The sequence below is a fragment of the Mus caroli genome, unplaced genomic scaffold, assembly GCF_978045245.1.
Source record: "Mus caroli unplaced genomic scaffold, Mus_caroli_1 scaffold_5, whole genome shotgun sequence".
Classification (NCBI taxonomy): domain Eukaryota; kingdom Metazoa; phylum Chordata; class Mammalia; order Rodentia; family Muridae; genus Mus; species Mus caroli.
The window spans coordinates 142,278,921-142,299,300 of record NW_028227260.1 but is presented as its reverse complement, the minus strand read 5'-3'; the positions used below and the strand labels follow the sequence as shown (position 1 = coordinate 142,299,300).

At 39.6% G+C, this 20,380-nt stretch overlaps 1 protein-coding gene across 6 annotated transcripts in view; it reads right to left on the bottom strand.

The window, feature by feature from the left end:
- Positions 1-20,380, bottom strand: part of Ndp (norrin cystine knot growth factor NDP) — a 136,549-nt gene that overhangs the window by 41,355 nt on the left and 74,814 nt on the right. For 2 of the 6 annotated variants that reach the window (XM_085838252.1, XM_085838254.1), the window contains exon 2: positions 8,116-8,201. The exons of the other annotated variants lie outside the window; for them this stretch is intronic. The gene's annotated coding sequence lies outside the window, so the exon portion shown is untranslated. The remainder of the gene's footprint in view (positions 1-8,115; positions 8,202-20,380) is intronic. 6 annotated transcript variants of the gene reach the window in all.

The window sequence follows — 20,380 nt, the reverse complement described above, 5'->3', positions numbered from 1 at the left end:
ATAAAACATAGTTCCCTTATCCCAAGTCAGGAGAAACCAAGGTGTAATTTATCCTTCTTAAAAGACAAAGCTACAACAAATTTAGATCTAGTTTCAACTGGCTTTTAACTGCAATTCATGAATCAAAGTAGCTTCCAATTCTACAAAGTAACATAAAAGTTCTCACTATATTAAAGCCATAGCAGTGGACTTTTCTACAGTGTAAACTAAAACAGAATAATATGGGAAACAAAGCTGATTCATATGAAGCATATCAAGGTTCTATTCAGAAATGCCAAAGCCAAGGGATTTTCCTATCATGGTGTTAATATAAATTGATTTGAGAGTTTTGCTATACATCCCACCCCCATAGAAGCACTTGATGTGCAAGCCTGAAAGCCTGACTTAGATTACTGGAACCCATGTGTATTAGCCAGAATTCTCTGAAGAAACAGAACTTATATTATGAATGTATATATTAACATTTTTTAATAGAATGACTGATATAACATCGTATTGGTATTTCAACAATGTCTGTCTCACACTGAAGAGACAAAGGATCCTACAGTTGTTCAGTCCTCTAGGATGAATGTCTAAGCAGTCCTATTCTAGAACTAAAGATCTGGAGGATTCCTAGAGAGCTGCTGGCATTCAGTCTGCATGGGAAGCTCAGGGAAGCTGGTTCTAATATTATTGAAGGAACACAGCAACAACAGGATAGATGAACTTTCCAGCAAAACTGAAGGAAAATTGGCAAAAAAGATATTTAGGGTAGGCCTTTATACTTCAAATAATCTGACCAAGGATGTTCCCAAGGGCATAAGAGTTAGCCTGATATAGCTGTCTCCTGAGAGGCTCTGCCAGAGCTTGACAAGTACAAAGGCGAGTGCTTGTAGCCAACCATTTGACTGAGCGTGGGGTCCCTAATGGGGGAGTTGGAAAAGGGACTAAAGGAGTGGTGGGGCTTTGCAGCCCCATAGGGGGAGCAGCAGTGTCAACTGGCCAGATCCCCCCCCCCCAAGAGCTCTCAGTGACTGGACCAACAGCAAAAGAACACAGTTGGAGGGACCCATGGCTCAGGCAGCATATGTGGCAGAGAATGGCCTTGTTAGACATAAGTGGGAGGAGAGGTCCTTGGGCCTGTGGGTATTTGATGCCCCAGTGTAGGGAAATGCCAGAGTGGGAAGGCTGGCATGGGTGGGTTAGTGGGGCAGCACCTTCATAGAGGCAGTGGGAGAGGGGATGGGATAGGGGTTCTCTGGAGGGGAGACCTGGAAAGCAGACAACATTTGAAATGTAAATAAAGAAAATATCCAATAAAGGGGAGGTGGAGGAAAAGAAAGAGCATGTATAACATATGCAGAGGACCTAAGTTTGGTTCCCAGAACACATGTTGGCTCACAACTACCTGTAATTCTAGCTCCAAGGATATCTATGATGCCTCTGGCCAGTGCCAGTACCAGTACTGAATATACAGAGATTTACATATACAATTAAATTTAAAACTTCCAAGTGTAATATAGTACTCAGGAGGTAGAGGCAGGCAGATTTTTACATAGGAAGTTCTAGACTAATCAGTGCCACATAGTTTCACACCCTGTCTGAAACAAGCAAACAAAAGCCTTTCTTGAGAAGGATCAGTAGGTTGCATTTTTTGTTGTTATTTTTTTGTTTTTGTTTTTGTTTGTTTGTTTGTTTGTTTGTTTTGTTTTTATGAGACAGGGTTTCTCTGTGTAGCGCTGGCTGTCCTGGAACTCACTTTGTAGACCAGGCTGGCCTTGAACTCAGAAAATCTGCCTGCCTCTGCCTCCCGAGTGCCGGGATTAAAGGTGTGCTCACACGGTACACACACACATACACACACAAATGGAGGGAGGGAGGGAGGGAGGGAGGGAGGGAGGGAGGGAGGGAGGGAGGGAGGGAGGGAGGGAGGGAGGGCGAGAGACAGAGACAGAGACAGAGACAGAGAGACAGAAAGAGAGAATTTTAAAATATAAGCAATGTTCAGAAAGACAATTACTCTTACATGTGGAATCTGTAAAATACAAACATGAAAGTAGAATAGGGAATATTAGGAAAGATGAAAGGGATGAAGGCTGTGGAATACAGAATGATAACAAGGAGTGGATAAGATAAACGTACTTTCTATACACGTGTATAGCTATCACAATGAACTCCATTATTTTAACAATTAATATACACTCATAATAAAACAAGTATCAATTAATTCACAGAATGAACACAAACTACCATATTTACCAATGATCTTAAGAAAAGGGCAAAATGTACAACAAACAAACAAACAAACAAACAAAAAGCAGTGCTAAATCCAAAACGTTGATAGACATACAATTATTACAAAAACTTATGATTAATAAAGTGTTAATTCTTTCTAGTTTGCCTTATAAATGTAGTACATTTCTATTCTAGATTAAAACCAAATACTTAATGTTCAACTTGATAAAACGATTTTAAAGCTTATCAAAAAGAGTAAATACACAGGAAGAAACAAACTGGATTTTTTTATTCTTTTTCTTTTTTGGTTTGTTTTTAATTAGATATTTTCTTTATTTACATTTCTAATGTTTTTCCCTTTCCAGGTCTCCCTTCCAGAAACCCCCTATCTTATCCCACCCCTTCCCCTAGGAGGGAGGTTCCCCGCCCACCCACCCACTACCTCTTTCTGCCCTCACATTACCCTACCCTGGGGCATTGAACACCCTCAGGCCCAAGGGCCTCTCCTTCCACTGATGCCAACAAGGCCATTCTCTGCCACATATTCAGCCAGAGCCATGGGTCCCTCCATGTGTAGTCTCTTTGGTTGGTAGTCCAGTCCCTGGAAGACGGGGGTGTGTGGGGGAGGGTCTGACCTGTTGACACTGCTGCTCCCTTCATGGGCCTGCAAGCCCCTTCAGCTCCTTCAGTTCCTTCTCCAACTCCTCCATCAGGAAACCCATGCTCAGTCCAATGGCTGGCTGCAAGCATCCTCCTCTGTATTTGTCAGGCTCTAGCAGAGCCTCTCAGGAGACAGTCATATCAGGCTCCAGTCAGAAAGCACTTCCCAGCATCCACAATACCTTTCGGGTTTGGGACGGCGAATATCCACTTTTAAGTGAGTACATACCATGTGCCGTCTTTTGTGACTGAGTTACCTCATTCAGGATGATATTTTCAAGTTCCATCTATTTGTGTGCAAATTTTATGAAATCATTGTTTTTAATAGCTGAGAAGTATTCCATTGTGTAAATGTTCCACATTTTCTGTGTCAGTTCCTCTGTTGAGGGACATCTGGGTTATTTCCAGGGGTTATTTCCAGCTTCTGGTGATTATAAATAAGTCTGCTATGAACAATGTGGAGTATGTGTTCTTATTACTAGTTGGAACATCTTCTGGGTATATGCCCAGGAGTACTATGTCCAATTTTCTGAGGAACAGCCAGACTAATTTCCAGAGTGGTTGTACCAGCTTGCAATCACACCAGCAATGGAGGAATGTTCCTCTTTCCCCACATCATCACCAGCATCTGCTGTCACCTGAGTTGTTGATCTTAGCCATTGTGCCTGGTGTGAGGTGGAATTTCAAGTTTGTTTTGATTTGCATTTCCCTGATGACTAAGGATGTTGAACATTTCTTTTGGTGCTTCTTAGCCATTCAAGTTTCCTCAGTTCAGAATTCTCTGTTTAGCTCTGTTTTCCATTTTTTAAAATAGGGTTATTTGGTTCTCTGGAGTCAAACTTCTTGAGTTCTTTGTATATATTGGATATTAGCCCTCTATAAGATGTAGGATTGGTAAAGATCTTTTTCCAATCTGTTGGTTGCCACCAATTTCCCTTATGAATATAGTCTCAAAAATACTCAATAAAATTCTCAGAAATTGAATCCAAGAACACATAAAAACAATCATTCACCGTTCAAGCAGGCTTCATCCGAGGGATGCAGGAATGGTTCAATATACAGAAATCCATCAATGTAATTCACTTCATAAACTAACTCAAGAAAACACATTATCATCTCATTAGATACTGAAAAAGCATTTGACAAAATTCAGCATCCCTTCATGGTAATAGTCTTGGAAAGATCAGGAATTCAAGGCCTATACTTAAACATAGTAAAAGCAATATACAGTAAACCAGTAGCCAACATCAAACTAAATGGAGAGAAACTTGAAGAAGCAATCCCACTAAATCAGGGACTAGACAAGGCTGCTCTCTCTCTCTCTCTCTCTCTCTCTATATATATATATATATATATATATATATATATATATATATATATATATATATACATACATACATACATACATATTCTCCTAGGGAGAGCAATTAGACAACAAAAAAGAGCTCAAAGGGCTACACATTGGAAAAGAAGAAGCCAAAATATCACTATTTGCAGATGATATGATAGTATACTTAAATGACCACAAAAATTCCACCAGAGAACTCCTACAGTTGATAAATGACTTCAACAAATTGGTTGGATATAAAATTTACTCAAACAAATCAGTAGCCTTCCTACACTCAAAGGATAAATGGGCTGAGAAAGAAATTAGGGAAACAACACCCTTCACAATAAGTCCCAAACAATATAAAATATCTTGGTGTGACTCTAACCAAGCATGTGAAAGATATGTACGACAAGAACTTTAAGTCTCTGAAGAAAGAAATCAAAGAAGACCTCAGAAGATGGAAAGATCTCCTATGCTGGTTGATTAGCAAGATTACTATAGTAAAAATGGCTATATTGTCAAAAGCAATCTACAGATTCAATGAAATCCCCATCAAAATTCCAACCCAATTCTTCATAGAGTTAGAAAGAACAACTCTCAAATTCATCTGGAATAACAAAAAACCCAGGATAGCGAAAACTATTGTCAACAATAAAAGAACTTCTGGGGGAAATCACCATCCCTGACCTAAAGATGTACTACAGAGCAATAGTGAAAAAAAAAAAAAAACCTGCATGGAATTGGTGCAGTGGCAGGCAGGTAGATCAATAGAATAGAATTGAAGACACAGAAATGTACCCACACACCTATGGTCACTTGATCTTTGACAAGGGAGCTAAAACCATCCAGTGGGAAAAAAAGACAGCATTTTTAAGATTTTGCTGAAAGGACCCTGATATAGCTGTCTCTTGTGAGACTAGGCCGGGGCCTAGCAAACACAGAAGTGGATGCTCACAGTCAGCTAGTGGATGGATCACAGGGCTCCCAATGGAGGAGCTGGATAAAGTACCCAAGGAGCTAAAGGGACCTGCAACCCTATAGGTGGTACAACATTATGAACTAACCAGTACCCCGGAGCTCTTGACTCTAGCTGCATATGTATCAAAAGATGGCCTAGTCGGCCATCACTGGAAAAAGAGGCCCATTGGACACACAAACTTTATATGCCCCAGTAGAGGGGAACGCCAGGGCCAAAAAAAAAAAAAAAAATGGGAATGGGTGGGTAGGGAAATGGGGGAGAGGGGGGAGGGTATGGGGGACTTTTGGGATAGCATTGGAAATGTAATTGAGGAAAACACGTAATAAAATATATTAAAAAAAAAGACAGCATTTTTAACAAATGGTGCTGATTCAACTGGCTGTTAACATGTAGAAGGATGCAAATTGATCCATTCTTATCTCCTTGTACAAAGCTCAAGTTCAAGTGGATCAAGCACTTCCACATAGAACCAGATACACTGAATCTAATAGAAGAGAAAGTGAGGGAAGAGCCTCAAACACATGGGCACAGGGGAAAATTTCCTGAACAGAACACCAATGGCTTATGCTCTAAGATCAACAAATGAGACCTCATGATATTTCAAAGCTTCTGTAAGGCAAAGGAAACAAACTGTTTGAAAGAGGAATGAGAAGGGGTTCGAAGCCAAGTGCTAAAATATATCCTAAAGACACAATGTGAGCAAAGCAGAACTAAATCGACAAATCAGTAAAATTATATATATATATATATATATATATATATATATATATATATATATATATATATCATAAAGACATAATAATGTGACCAGTGCAGAACTAAATCAACAAATCAGTAACAAAGTAAAAGTTCAGAACAGACTTTCTAGGGACAAAGATGAGAAGAATTTACTGTATGATAGGTGTGGCATTTAAAATTATACTTATTTATGTTTAATTTTCTTTATTTTTTGAGACATTCACACATGTATACAAAAAATATGATCATATCTACCTCTCTCAATTTTTTTTCATAACTTCTCTAACACACTTCCCTTGCCATTTTATGTCTTTCTTTCTGGTTTTCTTTTTTGGGGGGCGGGGGCATGTTATATCTAGATAGTTAATGCTACCTATAAGTAAATAAGTGTGGGACCGTCTAGTGGAGAATAAGAGATAACCCACGGTTATAGCAATCAAAGCACCTCCTAAATTCCTGTATTTATATACACAGATCTGAGTTGCTTTTGACCTTGGTCACAAAAGTTTCTTTATGTTGTGGAAAACAGTCAAGGGAAAGATGCAGAACTAGTCAAAATGCTGAGAATAAGAGATTGGGTACTCAGTCCTAAGCAGGACATCTATATTAATCACAACTACCACCAAGATAAGGGGACATCACAGAAAAGAAGGTAGGAACAGCAGAAGAGCCAGAGAATGGGAATGTGTGCTGTGAAATGATGCCTTCTGGACATTACATGACTATCCACACAGCAGCTGTGGTTACTGGCATAAGATCTGTATAAGATCAAAAAAGCAAATATCTGGGCATAGATGGTGAAAATGATCTTCAGGCTCTACTCCTTTACTGGAAAAACATAATTATTATATAATGTGGTTAAATGATTATAGAGAAGTCAAATTGATACCAGTATATTCAAAATAAAGTGCAACTGTTCAACAATATCCTGGCGACCCTCCAAACAATATAGACTTCTGACATCATTCTTGTATGTCCATTCTTTGAGCAGTAGTAGATGGTGATTAATGCAGAAACTCACAAGTGGTCAATGTGCAGAGAATAAATGTGGAAGAATAAGAATTTCCCAGCATGTAAGAACCACAATTTGGGAAGAATAGTGTGATGGTTTGAATATGGTTGGCTCATGGAGTTGCACTATTAAGAAGTGTGGCCTGGAGAGATGGCTCAGTGGTTAAGATCACCGACTGTTCTTTCAAAGGTCCTGAGTTCAAATTCCACAACCACATGGTGGCTCACAACCATCCATAATGAGATCTGATGCCCTCTTCTGGTGCATCTGAAGACAACTACAGTGTACTTAGAATAATAAATAAATCTTTAAAAAAATTTAAAAAAAAGTGTGGCCTTGTTGGAGTGCATGTGGCCTTGTTGGAGGAAGTGTGTCACTGTGGGCATGGGCTTTAATACCCTCATAATAGCTGCCTGGAAGCCAGTCTTCTAGCAGCCATCAGATGAAGATGCTGAACTCTCAGATCCTCCTGCACCATGCCTGTCTGGATGCTGTCATGCAATTGCCTTAATGATAATAGACTGAACCTCTGAATCTGTAAACCAGCCCCAACTAAATGTTGTCCTTATAAGAGTTGCCTCAATCACAGTATCTATTCACAGTAGTAAAAACCTAATTATGACAAAAGATTCTTCCATATTACTAACCATTGTTAAGAACCTATTGTATATATATTAAAAAAAAGAAATAGAAGAAAAAAATAAACTATTTATGCCATACACTGTTTTATGTTCTGAACTGGGCAGTGAAAAAATTTCAACATTCCTTATGTATCTTTTTAAAATTTGTATGTTGACATCCTAACCCTTAGAACTTCAGAATGTTCCTGTACTTGGAGACAGTGTCTTTATATGGGTAATTAACTTACAATGAGAATATAAGGATTGGCCCTAATCCCATATGACGACGGGTTGTTTTATTAAAAGGAAAAATTTGGACTCAGAAACATATACTTAGAGACAATGTGAAGATGCAGAAAGAAGTTGACCATTTTCAAGTTAAGAAGACAAGCCTGGGAGGGAACAAACCCCATATTTTTCTCTATTTTCTAACTTTCAGAACTGTGAGTAAATAAATAATCTGTGTGGCATTTTGTTTTTGCAATGTCCAGAGCATATTAAGTGATCTAGCATTAATGGGATAGAAAGCAAATAAGCAAACAAAAAATATATAATTACAAACCATTAACTTTCCAGATGGGAAACTCAGGAAATGTTCCTGGGCATATTGATATTTAAGTTGAAATCTGGAGGATGAGTTACAATAGCCTACAAAGAACAAAAGGAAGAAGGCTTTGAAACCCAGGGTTGGGGAGAATTCATCTAGTTTTTAAAACCAAGAGTAAAATGAACCTAAGTGGTACCTTCAAAAATGTCCTAGGGTACTGTGAAGTTGACACTAATTCTTTGTATGTATCGATTCATTCTATCTATCTATCTATCTATCTATCTATCTATCTATCTATCTATCTATCTATATATCTATCTATCTATTCTTCAGTGACAAGTATATGAACATAGATTCTGCTGATGTATTTATTAGCCACTTGTACTGCATCTTTTTAAAAGATTTATTTTACTGTTTTTAAGTGTGTGTGTGTGTGTGTGTGTGTGTGTGTGTGTGTGTGTGTGTGTGTGTGTGTAAGTTCACGTGAATGCAAATACCCGCATAATCTAGAAATTAGCATTGGATCCTCTAAAGCTGAAGTTACAGGTGGTTGCAAGCTGGACAGTGGGAATTGAACTTGGGTCCTCTGCAAGAGCAGCACATGCACTCAACCAGTGAACCACCTCTCCACCCATGGACTCCATGAAAACTTATCTGTTAGGTTCATCTGCCCATTTATTGACTGGAGTATTTATTCTTTGTTTCTAGTTCAGAGGTGCATGAGGTTCTGTTAGATCCTGATAGTGAGGGAGGGAGGTAGAAGGAGGGAGGGACAGAGGGATAGGAAGAGAGGGGGTGGTATGTAGTCACTGATAAGTGGATAATAGCAAAATAAAGTCAGAATACTGGCTAGTTTTGTGTCAACTTCACACATCTGGAGTTATCACAAAGAAAGGAGCTTCAGTTGAGGAAATGCCTCCATGAGATCCAACTGTAAGGCATTTTCTCAATTAGTGATCAAGGGGGAAAGGCCCCTTGTGGGTGAGACCATCTCTGGGCTGGTAATCTTGGTTCTATAAGAGAGCAGGCTGAGCAAGCCAGGAGAAGCAAGCCAGTAAAGAACATCCCTCCATGGCCTCTGCATCAGCTCCTGCTTCCTGACCTGCTTGAGTTCCAGTTCTGACTTACTTGGTGATGAACAGCAGTATGAAAGTATAAGCTGAATAAACCTTTTCCTCCCCAATTTGCATCTTGGTCATGATATTAGTGCAGGAATAGAAACCCTGACTAAGACAATACCCATGATACAACTCACAGGCCATAGGAAGCTTAATAAGAACGAAGGCCCAAGTGTGAATAACTAACTCAAACCCACTCAGAAGGTGGAACAAAATTATCATGGAAGGCATAGTGAGGGAGGAACCTGGGTGGAAGAGGGGAGAGGGAAGAGGAGAGGTAGAGGGGGAAGGGGGCAGAATCAGTTATGGGAAGAGACAGGAGAGAAGTCCAGGGGGCCAGGAGAATGAATTGAAATATCAGCAGTGTGGAGTGGGAGACAAGGAGAATCTCTAGAAAAGCTCAGAGACCAGGGGACAGAAGAAGCTACCAGTACTCAATGGTGGTGACATTAGCCAAAATGACCAAGAGTAGGGAAATGGAATGTGAAAAAAAATCACCTCCAGTAGATAGATATGGCCCCTAGTTAAGGCAGGGGACCACACACCCATGTTCAAAATTTTTAACCCAGAATTGTTTCAGTCTTAAGGAAAGGCATAGACAAAAATGGAGCAGAGACTGAAAGAAAGACCACCAAGTGACCATCCCAACTTGGGATCCATCCCATGCTTGTATACCAACCCCTGACACTTTTATTGATACCATATTGTGCTTGTAGACAGGAGCCTGGCATGGCTGTCCTCTGAAAGGCTCTACCAGCAGCTGACTGAGACAGATGCAGATACTTAGAGCCAATCATTAAATTGAGGTAGGGAATTCCTATGGAAGACTTAGGGGAAGGACTGAAGGAGCTGAAGGAGATGGCTACCCCATAGGAACAACAACAGTGTCAACTAACCTGGACTCCTCAGATCTCCCAGAAACTGTCACCATCTATGTTTCCCCCACCCCCAATCCCCCTACTCCCACTCCCCCACTGCCCCTTGTTCTGGCCTCAGTGGGAGAGGAAGCTTTTAATCCGGTTGAAACTGGATCCCCCAGGGAAGAGAGCTGTTGGTGGAAGAAGGATTGGGGTGGGGGGGTGTGCATCCTCTCAGAGGTGGGAGTGGGGGAGGGGACAGAGGGATGGGATGATGAACTCAGGGAAGGGGTACCAGGAAGGGGGGGCAACTTATAGAATGCAAGTAAATCAAATAATTAAAGTAAAAGAGTATGTTTCATAGCACTTGTTCTCTGAATTTTCCTTTATCTCCTTCATAAAAGCTCCCTATATTTTATTTATTTATTCAATTTATTTACATTTCAAGTGTTATCCCGCACCCAGTTTCCCCCTTTCCCAGAAACTCCCTATCCCCTCCCCCCTCCTCCTGCTTCTATGAGGGTGTTCCTCCACCCACCCACCCACTTCTGCCTCCCCACCCTTGGTTCTCCTACATTGGGGCATCTATGGAGCCTTCATAGGGCCAAGGACCTCTCCTCCCATTGACACCTGACAAGGCAGTTCTCTGCCACATTTGCAGCTGGAGTCATGTGTACTCCTTGTTTGGTGGCTTAGTCTCTAGGAGCTCTGGAGGGTCTGGTTGGTTGATACTGTTGTTCTTCCTATGGGGTTACAAACCCCTTCAGCTCCTTCAGTTCTTTCTCTAACCCCTCCATTTGGAACCCCACACTCAGTGCAATGGTTGGCTGTGAGCATCCGACTCTGTATTTGTAAGGCTCTGGCAGGGCCTCTTGGGGAACAGCTGTATCAGATTCCTTTCAGCAGGCATTTATTAGCATCCACAATAGTGTTGGAGTTTGGTGACTGTATCTTGGATGAATCCCCAGGTGGGACAGTCTCTGGATGACCTTTCCTTCAGTCTTTGCTCTGCACTTTGTCTCCATATTTGCTCCCAGGAGTATTTTGTTCTTCTTTCTAAGAAGAACTGAAGCACCCACACTTTGGTCTTCCTTCTTGAGCTTCATGTGATCTGTGAATTGGATCTTGGTTATTTGGAGCTTTTGGACTAATGTCCACTTATCAGTGAGTGCATACCATGTGTATTCATTTGTGATTGCATTATCTCACTCAGGATGATATTTTCTAGTTCCATCCATTTGACTAAGAATTTTATGAATTCATCATTTTTAATAGCTGAGTAGTACTAAGTTTTGTCATTAACTTATCCTGTTGAATATGTTAAGGCTAGACTGCTAACCAAGGCAGCTTTCAGCCAGAAGAAAGCAATCTGAAAAGACTGTGATGGCACCATAATTGTACATGAATGGAAGTTTGTACCTGGGAGTATCTCCAAAAACAAGCAGTCATTCTTTGAAGTCAGTGATGTCCTGAAAGAACCATTGCCTATCATGTCCAAGGTCCTGAGTGAGGCCCCCAGCATAATAAATAAGTTGAAAGATAAATATCATCCATTAATCAACAGATTCAGTTCACACACTATATTATTCAGGCTACCTTTCTGCCACTGTTGATTCACCTCCTGTTTTACTCTGGGCTCTCTCTTTATTATCCTATAAAGCTGTTAGCTAATTCTGAGATGGTCAGGCACTTAGCTCAGCCCTACAGTGTCCTGTTACTTACAGAAAAAAAATTTATGCCTCTCACTAAGTCCCTGAAATGCTTATTTGTGAGCAGCAAGTGTCCACCACACAGTGACTTCAGAATCAATAATACTTATGAGTCTCTTACCTATCAAACAAATCACTCAGCAAGTAAAGTAAATTAGATTTTCCCTTTGAAGATATAGATTCTTATAACACATGCTTTTGAGCAGATTTCTGTATTTGCTTTGTAAATAGTTTAAAGATAAGCTTTAAATGGCTTTGCAACATTGAGTTTCATTAAACTAATGCTCATTAAAAAATAACAAGATCTTTTTCTCTTTAAATAAGTAAAATCATAATTCTTTAAACAGAAGAAAAACTGACCTGAAAGTATTATAAGTATACAGACAGCATGAGGTAGGAAGAATTATTCATTTTATGATAGCCAGGAGGGAAAGAGAAAGCTAGGAGGGTGGAGGACAAAATAACACCCCTGCAATCACCTACTTTCTCTAACTAGGTTCTACCTCCCAAAGTTCCCATCAGCTCTCAATAGTTCATTATTGGATTTAGGAATCCAGGTAGTTAGGAATCTTCCAGTGGATTAACCTATAGATTTGGATAAAACTCTCATGATTCAACTACCTGTGAACCTTGCACTGGACTCAGGCCTCATTCAAGATCCAAACTATAACACCCTTCCAACACTGCAGTGGTTTGAATGACAGTTGGTAGCACTGTTTGGGATAGTTTAGGAAGTATGGCTTTGTTGAAGGAGGTACATCACTGAGAAAGATCAAACCTTGTGTCACTTCCAGTTCTCCTTCTCTGATTCCTGCTTAAATATAAAGATATGAGCCCTGAGTTTTCAGCTTCTGTCCCCAAGCCTGTGGCTTATTGTCATGCTTCCTTTCATGATTGGTGTCTTATCTCTTTGGAATCTTAAACTCAAATAGCATCAACCCAGCAAAACCCAGAGATTCATTTATCTCCATACACCACAGCTCGGGTTACAGGTATATGCACAGTCATTTCCAGCTTTTCACAGTTATCCAAACTTACACCCTTGTGCTGGGACAGCAAGTTCTTTTACCTTCTGAGTTATCTCTCTAGCCTGATTTCCTGTAGTTTTTATTCGAGTTGAACACATTCTCTGCCAAGGCTCTTTCTCCTAAGCTGCTGTAGATCAGAGACTACAACAGCCATTCATTTACAAATACAACCATTCTTTCCATGGTCACATCTTGTATATTCTTACATGGTTCAATATCGAATTAGAATTTTCCCCACCAATTTACATGCTGTGAGTCAGTCAATGCAGTTTCCTCTTTGAAAACTCCTGACACCATTTCATATTGATTTTATCTGACAATAACTGTACAGTATTTACACCATAGCATCCAACAGTCAACTACTGCTCCCTGGCATCTTTTATAATGCAGGCTTATATTTTAGATAATTTTTATATTCTTTTTCAGAGAAGGAGGACAGAGAAAATGCCCCATGAATTCTTAGGATATCCAGACAAAAAGACCTAAGAGGGACCCAGGAGCTCTGTGCTTTCACCTTGCAAAAGAAGAAAGCCCAGCTTGTTCCAAGCACAAGAACAACAAAGAGAACAATACTTGAGTGTATTGAGTTCAGATAGGAATGTTACAAAGGAGTACTGGCGGAAAAACACGGATCAGAGACCAGATAGAAATATTTGGACAGTTGCCCATCACCCTAAGTTCCAATGATACAGGAGCCAGTGGGATCAGGTCTATAGTGGCTCCCTATTGATGCTCTTTCCTAAAACTTGCTTCATACTAATCTCAAAAAGAACATGGCTACTACCCCAAAGAAAGGATGGGGAAGCTTTTGGAATAACCAGGAAAGTCTTGTATTGGCTAAAGTTATGGAAGCTAACTAGACTTCAGCTTTTATTTTTTTACTAGCCGATGGGTAGTCAGAGATAAGTAGTATAGAAAAGCATTTTGAAAATACAGTAGAAAATCAATATAAGCTGTGTAATTTAAGTACTTGAACTTAAACTCAAGGAATTTTACCTACTACGCATGTAGTATATAATATATAATATATTTACTTAGATTATCTCTCATACTAATCATTGACAGCCTAATGATTAATCAATCAATTAATTAAAAATTTAAATTTATGACTACAAAAATTAAATCAATGACCTAAAGTTTTATATTCTACATAAAGGTTTTAGACTTGAGCTATATGCCTAAACAGCCATGTATTAAGTCATGAAGAAGAATGCTATGAAAGAAGGAACTAGGGTGAAATGGTTTATTGACATCATTTGGGAGGCAGAAAACAAGGACATTAAAACATTGAATTAGAGAACAATTCTGTAGACATTTGCCACGCATACTCTGTGAGCATAAACTCTTAGTTATGGAAACTTGACTTTGAAGAACTTTTAAAATGTCCCATTAAAAAGCCAATATAAGCTTGTAACAAATGTAGTTCTTTGATGCTGGGTGTTGATAGTGGAGAAACTTGTGCATGTGGGGGATAGAAGACCACTGTGTGCTTTCCACTCCTTTTTTGTGTCCCTAAAACTACTCAAAAATAGTCTTTTTAAAAACAAAACTACTCATTAAATCAATGAGACTGAAAAGAGATTGGTGGTTTCCAGGGGCTTGGGGAGAGGAGGGGTGGAGTTGCTTAGTGAATGCAGTAGTTTATTTTAGGGCTTTGAAAATGTTTGGGAACGAGATCTAGGTAGTGGCAATAAAATACTGAAAGTGTACTAAATGCCATCAAATACTTGAGATTAGTATGTTTAGGTTTAAGGTGTAAAATTCACCTCAATGAATTAAACAATTAAAAACATGTGTAATAAGTTAAAGTCTTCAAAGACACATTGCAAAAAATTATAACCTCCAAGTGTGGTCTGCAATAAAGTACTTTTGTCATTCACTTTGTTTTGATTTGGTCTTTTGAGACAGGATCTTGCTATACAGCACAGACTGACTAGGGTCAGATCCTTTTGCTTAAGCTTTCTGGGTGCTGAAATTATAGGCATGTGTTTCCATGTTCAGGTCTCCAATATTTTGAAGCAGTGCTCACATATTTTTTTTCTTGTATACATCTCCACATATGTATATAAAAAGCATTGTGATAAATTATATACATTATCTTTACAGGGCCACAGAGTGCCCAAATTAATCATTGTTTCTAGGTATGTTTATGAGGATATTTCAGGAAGCAGTTAGCATTTAAATATAGGATCTCATTATAATAGATGGCCCTCTCCTATGGAAAAGAGTAAAGAAGGAAGAATTTGCCATAGTGTTGTCTCCCTGCATGAGCTAAGGCATTTCATTAAATCTTCTACACTCAGACTGACATGGAAATCCTTGCCAGTCAGCTCTCACATCTTGCATCTCAGGCCATGATCACATCAATAACTCTGGTGGATATTTATCTTGCAAATGTCAGGTGGAGGAACGTCTCAGCCTCCTGTATTCTCTCTCACACTTCCCTCTCTTTCTGCATATATCCCTTTAGTTGCGTTCTAGAGAAATTTTACCTTTATACTGTGGTCTTTCAATGAAGATCTTTGGAGAAAACCGGCCTGAGTGGGACCACAGGCCTCTTCTGGCCAGACCAGCACCGGGGTAGCTAGAGCGCAGGGTCGGCTGACACCCGCCAGCTACCCAGGACCCCCGCCACAGGATTTTGAGACTGCTGGTGAGTGGAACACAGCTTCTGCTCCAGTCCAATCACGCGGGACCTGAGACTGCTTTGGTTGGGGAGGCAGAAATCCGGCCTACATAGGGCCACAAGCCTCTCCGGTCAGAAAAGTGCAGGGGTAGCTAGGGCACGGGGTTGGCTGACACTCGCCAGCTACCCACAACACCCGCCACAGGATCTTAAGACTTCTGGTGAGTGGAACACAGCTTCTGCTCCAATCCAATTGTGCACGGGACCTGAGACTGCATTAGTTAGGGAAGCAGAAAACCGGCCTGAGTAGGACCACAGGCCTCTTCCAGCAGGACCAGCACCGGGATAGCTAGAGTGCAGGGTCGGCTGACACCCGCCAGCTACCCACGACCCCCGCCACAGGATTTTGAGACTGCTGGTGAGTGGAACACAGCTTCTGCTCCAATCTTTAAACAGTGACAACGACAACAACTAACCCCAGAGATTACCAGATGGTGAAAGGTAAACGTAATAATCTTACTAACAGAAACCAAGACCACTCACCATCATCAGAACCCAGCACTCCCACTTCACCCAGTCCAGGGCACCCCAACACATCGGAAAAGCTAGACATGGATCTAAAAGCATATCTCATGATGATGGTAGAGGACTTCAAGAAGGACTTTAATAACACACTTAAAGAAATACAAAGGAACACTGGTAAACAGGTAGAAGACAGTAAAGAGGAAGCACAAAAATCCCTTAAAGAATTGCAGGAGAACACTGCTAAAGAGTTACAAATCCTTAAAGAAAAACAGGATAACATAATCAAACAGGTAGAAGTCCTTACAGAAAAACAAGAAAACACATCCAAACAGATGATGGAAATGAACAAAACCATACTAGACCTAAAAAGGGAAGTAGACACAATAAAGAAAACCCAAAATGAGGCAACACTGGAGATAGAAACCCTAGGAAAGAAATCTGGAACCATAAATACGAGCATCAGCAACAGAATACAAGAGATGGAAGAGAGAATCTCAGGTGCAGAAGATTCCATAGAGAACATCAGCACAACAATCAAGGAAAATGTAAAATGCAAAAAGATCCTAACTCAAAACATCCAAGAAATACAGGACACAATGAGAAGACCAAACCTACAGATAATAGGAGTGGATGAGAATGAAGATTTTCAACTCAAAGGACCAGCAAACATCTTCAACAAAATTATAGAAGAAAACTTGCCAAATCTAAAGAAAGAGAAGCCCATGAACATACAAGAAGCCTACAGAACTCCAAATAGACTGGACCATAAAAGAAATACCTCCCGACACATAATAATCAGAACAACAAATGCTCTAAATAAAGACAGAGTACTAAAAGCAGTAAGAGAAAAAGGCCAAGTAACATATAAAGGCAAGCCTATCAGAATTACACCAGATTTCTCACCAGAGACTATGAAAGCCAGAAGATCCTGGACGGATGTTATACAGACATTAAAAGAACACAAACTCCAGCCCAGGCTACTATACCCAGCCAAACTCTCAATTAACATAGATGGAGAAACCAAAGTATTCCACGACAAAACCAAATTCACACATTATCTCTCCACGAATCCAGCCCTTCAAAGGATAATAACAGAAAAAAACCAATACAAGGACAGGAACCACGCCCTAGAAACAACAAGAAGGTAATCCCTCAACAAACCTAAAAGAAGACAGCCACAAGAACAGAATGCCAACTTTAACAACAAAAATAACAGGAAACAACAATTACTTTTCCTTAATATCTCTTAATATCAATGGACTCAACTCCCCGATAAAAAGACATAGACTAACAAACTGGCTGCACAAACAAGACCCAACATTTTGCTGCTTACAGGAAACTCATCTCAGAGAAAAAGATAGACACTACCTCAGAATGAAAGGCTGGAAAACAATTTTCCAAGCAAATGGTATGAAGAAACAAGCTGGAGTAGCCATTCTAATATCTGAAAAGATTGACTTCCAACCCAAACTCATTAAAAAAGACAGGGAGGGAAACTTCATACTCATCAAAGGTAAAATCCTCCAAGAGGAACTATCAATCCTGAATATCTATACTCCAAATACAAAGGCAGCCACATTCATTAAAGAAACTTTAGTAAATCTCAAAGCACACATTGCACCTCATACAATAATAGTGGGAGACTTCAACACACCACTTTCACCAATGGACAGATCATGGAAACAGAAACTAAACAGGGACACAGTGAAACTAACAGAAATTATGAATCAAATGGATCTGGCAGATATCTACAGAACATTCTATCCTAAAACAAAAGGATATACCTTCTTTTCAGCACCTCATGGTACCTTCTCCAAAATTGACCACATAATTGGTCACAAAACAGGCCTCAACAGATACAAAAATATTGAAATTGTCCCATGCATCCTATCAGATCACCATGGACTAAGGCTGATCTTCAATAACAACATAAATAATAGAAAGCCAACCTTCACGTGGAAACTGAACAACACACTTCTCAATGATTCCTTGGTCAAGGAAGGAATAAAGAAAGAAATTAAGGACTATTTAGAGTTCAATGACAATGAAGCCACAACATACCCAAGCTTATGGGATGCAATGCAAGCATTTCTAAGAGGAAAACTCATAGCTCTGAGTGCCTCCAAAAAGAAACTAGAGAGCGCACACATTAGAAGCTTGACAACACACCTAAAAGCTCTAGAACAAAGGAAGCAAATTCACCCAAGAGGGTTAGAAGGCAGGAAATAATCAAACTCAGGGGTGAAATCAACCAAGTGGAAACAAGAAGAACTATTCAAAGAATCAACCAATCAAGGAGCTGGTTCTTTGAGAAAATCAACAAGATAGATAAACCCTTAGCCAGACTCACTAGAGGGCACAGGGAAATCATCCTAATTAACAAAATCAGAAATGAGAAAGGAGACATAACAACAGATCCTGAAGACATCCAAAACACCATCAGATCCTTCTACCAAAGGCTATACTCAACAAAACTGGAGAACCTGGATGAAATGGAGAAGTTCCTAGACAGATACCAGGTACCAAAGTTGAATCAAGATCAGGTTAATGATCTAAACAGCCCTATATCCCCCAAAGAAATAGAAGCAGTCATTAATAGTCTCCCAACTAAAAAATGCCCAGGACCAGATGGGTTTAGTGCAGAGTTCTATCAGACCTTCAAAGAAGATCTAATCCCAGTTCTTCACAAATTATTCCACAAAATAGAAACAGAAGATATTCTACCCAACTCATTCTATGAAGCCACAATTACTCTGATACCTAAACCACAAAAAGACCCAACAAAGATAGAAAACTTCAGACCAATATCCCTTATGAATATTGATGCAAAAATCCTCAATAAAGTTTTTGCTAACCGAATCCAAGAACACATCAAAACAATCATCCATCCTGACCAAGTAGGTTTCATCCCAGGGATGCAGGGATGGTTCAATATACGGAAATCCATCAACGTAATCCAGTATATAAACAAAGTCGAAGACAAAAACCACATGATCATCTCGTTAGATGCGGAAAAAGCATTTGACAAGATCCAACACCCATTCATGATAAAAGTCTTGGAAAGATCAGGAATTCAAGGCCCATACCTATACATGATAAAAGCAATCTACAGCAAACCAGTAGCCAACATCAAAGTAAATGTGAGAAGCTTGAAGCAATCCCTCTAAAATCAGGGACTAGACAAGGCTGTCCACTTTCTCCATACCTATTCAACATTGTACTTGAAGTCCTAGCCAGAGCAATTCCACAACAAAAGGAGATCAAAGGGATACAAATTGGAAAAGATGAAGTCAAAATATCACTTTTTGCAGATGATATGATAGTATATATAAGTGACCCTAAAAATTCCACCAGAGAACTCCTAAGCCTGATAAACAGCTTCGGTGAAGTAGCTGGATATAAAATTAACTCAAACAAATCAATGGCCTTTCTCTACACAAAGAATAAACACGCTGAGAAAGAAATTAGGGAAACAACACCCTTCTCAATAGTCACAAAAAATATAAAATATCTTGGCATGACTCTAACTAAGGAAGTGAAAGATCTGTATAATAAAAACTTCAAGTCTCTGAAGAAAGAAATTCTAGAAGATCTCAGAAGTTGGAAAAATCTCCCATGCTCATGGATTGGCAGGATCAACATTGTAAAAATGTCTATCTTGCCAAAAGCAATCTACAGATTCAATGCAATCCCCATCAAAATTCCAACTCAATTCTTCAACGAATTAGAAAGTGCAATATGCAAATTCATCTGGAATGACAAAAAACCTAGGATAGCAAAAACTCTTCTCAAGGATAAAAGAACCTCTGGTGGAATCACCATGCCGGACCTAAAGCTTTACTACAGAGCAATTGTGATAAAAACTGCATGGTACTGGTATAGTGACAGACAAATAGACCAATGGAATAGAATTGAAGACCCAGAAATGAACCCACACACCTACGGTCACTTGATCTTCGACAAGGGAGCTAAAAACATCCAGTGGAAGAAAGACAGCATTTTCAACAAATGGTGCTGGCACAACTGGTTGTTAACATGTAGAAGAATGTGAATCGATCCATTCCTATCTCCTTGTACTAAGGTCAAGTCTAAGTGGATCAAGGAACTTCACATAAAACCAGAGACACTGAAACTTATAGAGGAGAAAGTGGGGAAAAGCCTTGAAGATATGGGAACAGGGGAAAAATTCTTGAATAGAACAGTAATGGCTTGTGCTGTAAGATCGAGAATTGACAAGTGGGACCTCATGAAACTGCAAAGCTTCTTCAAGGCTAAAGACACCATCAATAAGACAAAAAACCACCAACAGATTGGGAAAGGATCTTCACCTATCCTAAATCAGATAAGGGACTAATATCCAATATATATAAAGAACTCAAGAAGGTGGACTCCAGAAAGTCAAATAACCCCATTAAAA